This window comes from Sinocyclocheilus rhinocerous, unplaced genomic scaffold (genome assembly GCF_001515625.1).
Source record: "Sinocyclocheilus rhinocerous isolate Xijiao unplaced genomic scaffold, SAMN03320098_v1.1 scaffold4270, whole genome shotgun sequence".
Taxonomy (NCBI): Eukaryota; Metazoa; Chordata; class Actinopteri; order Cypriniformes; family Cyprinidae; genus Sinocyclocheilus; species Sinocyclocheilus rhinocerous.
The window spans coordinates 47,083-51,455 of record NW_015630526.1 but is presented as its reverse complement, the minus strand read 5'-3'; positions in this window follow the sequence as shown (position 1 = coordinate 51,455).

The following is a 4,373-nucleotide window of genomic DNA, read 5'->3' as shown; positions in this document are numbered from 1 at the left end:
ATTTATTAAATAACCAAACAACCAAATAATGCCTATTTCGCTTTGAAGAGTTCAATAAACCCTGTTGAACTGAATAGCAAAGTAATGAAATGCCTAGTTCACCTAAAAAGTTCACTACCATCCAAGCGTTATCTTATCACTGAAATTTCATGCAACTAAATGTACTTTATGCTGCCGCTGATATATTAGCAACAGTGATAATTGGATTGCCATGACTGCTGCTAATTACCTGTCATGGCACACAGTGCATCATTTACAGCACATGACTGGATCTTGTGCTGGTTGTCAATGCGAGCACGTCAAGTTGTGCCACAATCCTCTTTAAGCAAATATTAACCTGAATGAAGTGTAATGGAAATGACAGCTCACCTGGGATGTTTAAGTCAAGTCAAGTCACCTTTATTTATATAGCGCTTTTAACAATACAGATTGTGTCAAAGCAACTGAACAGCATTAATTAGGAAAATAGTGGCAATAATGCAAAATGACAATAGTAAACACTAATTTTTCAGTTAAAGGCAGTTCATCATTGAATTCAGTGATGATGATACTATTATGTATGATACTGCTGCTACACTCTATGAAAGTACTATAATTGCTGTAAGTAAACGAATTCATGATTAATTATCTTTAAACTATCACTAAACATGACTTTTATAATAAACTCTTCACTATCACTGAACCAAGGTAACGAGTGAAATTTCATCCCTTTAAGAATGAGCGCTCCCTCTTCTGACTAAGTGCACTGCAATGCGGCGCGAGTACATGTATGAGGGGGTATATTATTTTCTGTTGCTCATTAAAATAGGTAAGGCTGTTGACAGTATGACGTTTATGAAAGACAGTTATACGGGTTCACCTTGACTTAAAACTGTGAACAACTGTGAAATGCCAACTGCAAACCAACCCCACTAGTGTATTTTCTTTTGCTCATTAAAATAGGTAAGGCTGTTGACAGTATGACGTTTATGAAAGACAGTTATACGGGTTCACCTTGACTTAAAACTGTGAACAACTGTGAAATGCCAACTGCAAACCAACCCCACTAGTGAGGCGTGCATCTGAAAGCAATCTGTTCGCTGTTAATGTAGAAATGAATGCCCACAGAAGATATTAAAAGCATTGGCGATTTCGGGCAAATAAGGTAATCCCCAATCCACTTTACTGTTCTAAAATCTGCGACACTTGACGTTGTATTCTCACATACATAAACTAGGAAAAGTGCTTGCTGCTGCTGCTAATGCCACTGCTGTTATATGAACAATACATGCTTAGTAATTACTCCTCACGTGAATAACCTGCACGTAGTTTTACACTTGTATGTTTTCGAGTTTAAAAATGTACATCTGACGAACGCAATAATGCACAGAAAACAGAGTGAAAACCATTTACTTATCTAGCTGTTGAGTTTCAGAGAACTCTGAAAGCACGCTGCAGGAATCTCAAGTGAATGATAGCCAGCCATATAAATGCAAGACAGAAAGCTCATTGGCTGCATATGCAGCATGAACCAATCAGCTTGTGCCAAGTCGTTTAACTCTCTGAATATCATCAGTTACGTTAACACCCCGTCAGAATGCGCCATCTAAAGTTTCATGACTGAACTATATATTTATTTATTTTTAATTTCGTAATGTTTTTATTTAAGAGGCGGTAATTTCAATAAATAGTAATAATTAATAACAAGTAGGCTATTGCTTTGAAAATAACAATCAAATCAAATCCATCACTTGGATTAAATGGATTCCTCCCTTCTGTTCCTTCTAATCACATCCTATGCAAATTTCTGTACACTGTAATATTTTCTTCCACTATTATGCTTGTCCCACCTGACCTGCCATTTCTTCATCATTTCATTTTTGATCATTGCCTTAAAAACATCTTTACCAAAGGGAATGTTTATAACATCCAGGATGTTTCCCACCAGCACTGCACATTATGGCTGCATCCGAAAACTTAAGCAGCTGACTTGCTGCCTCGCTACCGTATGAGGCAATGACTTTGCATGGAGCGTTTTTGCACGAAGGCACCTCATGAAACTGATTTCGGACAGGCTTCTGAGGCAGCGTAACGGTTTAATGATCTACAACAAAATAGAACAAGTTTTTGTGATAACTAAACAAATATTTAATTTCTATAATACTGATTTATCGCTAGAAATATCATCAAAAGTGCAAAAAGTTAGTCAGAAATATACATTTACACAAACTGACCACCAAACGCAACTTTCAGACGCCATTTTTATTTTTTAGCTCCACCATCACGGAATTGAACGCACAGGATTGTGGGATATCAAAGGCAGCGAAGGATACATCTATGCTGCCTTCAAAATTCGATCAGAAGAAGGTACCTCCGGAGACAGGAAGTAAAGCAGAATTTGGATTCGGACATGCCTTGATGCCTTCCTGCCTTGGAATGCTGCCTCCGAAGGCAGCATTTTAGAGTTTTCAGATGCAGCCTATATCTGTGTCCCAAACTGAAGTGCGTGGACTCCGGAGTGCGCATTTGAAGTGCAATTGCGTCACAGCATCACGACGTAAGCTGTCCCAATTCAGAATGCACCCTCCGAAGACCGCATTCCAAGGCCGATTGCGTCAACGCGACGCGACGAAGGCTGACGAAAGCGACTTCAAATGCACCCTCCATTTCCCAGGAAAATGAAGTGCACATCTGATGGACATTTCGCACCCTACTATATCCCAGAATAACTTGCGCACAGATGACAAAGGTGTTTATATTCAAAGAACAGGGCGGGGTTTGCCAACTGCCATAAAACATCAAAAGAAGAAGAAGAACAAGGCGGGTGAGAGTTCTGTGGGGGAATTCACATTGAAATGTAAGTATTGTGTTTTCATTTACTCAAATACCTAACGAAAAAAGTGTTAAAAGCCAGGGTTTTTTTTAACACAAAGCCCACAAACAATAAGACAACCACTATATAAAGCAATAGTCTTTCCCTTTGTTGTGTTTTTGTAGTGCTGTCATTCAAGAAATGTCTACAAATGTTTAAACCAAACTTTAGCACTTTTGCTAATATATAATATACACTTTATAACACTCCTGCTGTGTCATATTTTCTAATGTTAAGATTGCAAACCTGTCTTTATATTTTTCATAAGTGTTTCCATTTTCTCTTGTTTTAGTACTATTCTGGAGAAAACGAGCCTGCGGGGAAAGACTTAAAAAATACTAAGTAAGCAAGTTAATACACACATTTTTGCTGAAATTCATTGTGCTGTTGTTGTTAACAGGCATGGTTTATTTGATCTGCCTTAGGATTGCAAGTGTACTGGGACAGGGGAGGGAGTGAGTGGAAGCTGGTGGAGCTTCTCAGAGAGGATATCAAACTCCAGAGAGAGACAGAGGAGAGAAGAGCACAGGAGAGCAAGGAGAGAATGGAGAGACTGTTTTCTCTTCTTCAGAGAATGCTTAACAAATACATTCTTTATTAGCCATTCTCTATTAGGCAAGAGAAAGCAGTGGAAAAAATGAGTACATTACAGTTTTTCAATTTTTTTAAATGTCACATTGTCAATGAAACAACCTAATTTATGTAGTTTATTTTTGTGATGTAAGTTAAAAATGAAATAAAGTTGTATACATTATTAATTTTTGTAGTGTAATTTATTTGTAGATGAGCCTGAGTACTTTCTGTACAGTTTTTATTTTTGTTTTGCATATTCACATGTGTAAATAAAAGAGAAGTAATTATGTATATTCTTAATTTTTTTAATGCAGCTTATAATTTTTTCACAAAACATTCTTCTGGGGTCTTCAGGAGGTGAATCTCTTGGTGAACGGCCAGCATCTCCTCAGCGACTCGGAGGACAATGCGGTGACAGTGGAACGTCGCATGTCAAACACTCTGGAGACCTCTCTGTACAAGAACACAAGATTATATCTATTATATTGCATATTATAGAGCATATTATTCTACTCTAAACATCAATTTTAGTCCTCTTTCCAATGAATATCTTATGCTAAAATGACATTTCATGGCAATGGCTGATGCATCACTATCCATCTGTCCTCATTTTATTGAGGTACTTTAGTAAACTACTTTTAGTAACTACTAATACCACATTGGGGAAGTCATATTTATAACCTTAGCTAAAGGGATAGTTCAGCCAAAAATGAAAATTCCAAACCTGGAACAACTAAAGGGTGAGTAAATGATTACAGAATTTTCATTTTTGGCTGAACTATCATTTAAGTAAAAGTATTATCTTGCATACTCTAATATACTTAAGGTATTGAGAGTAAAAGTAAAGGTATACAGTACTGTTCTGAAAAAATAATTCATCAGGATGGTTTTGCATTAATATTAGTGCTGCACTACTGTGTGTTTTGCATTTTACTTCTGAATATGTTCA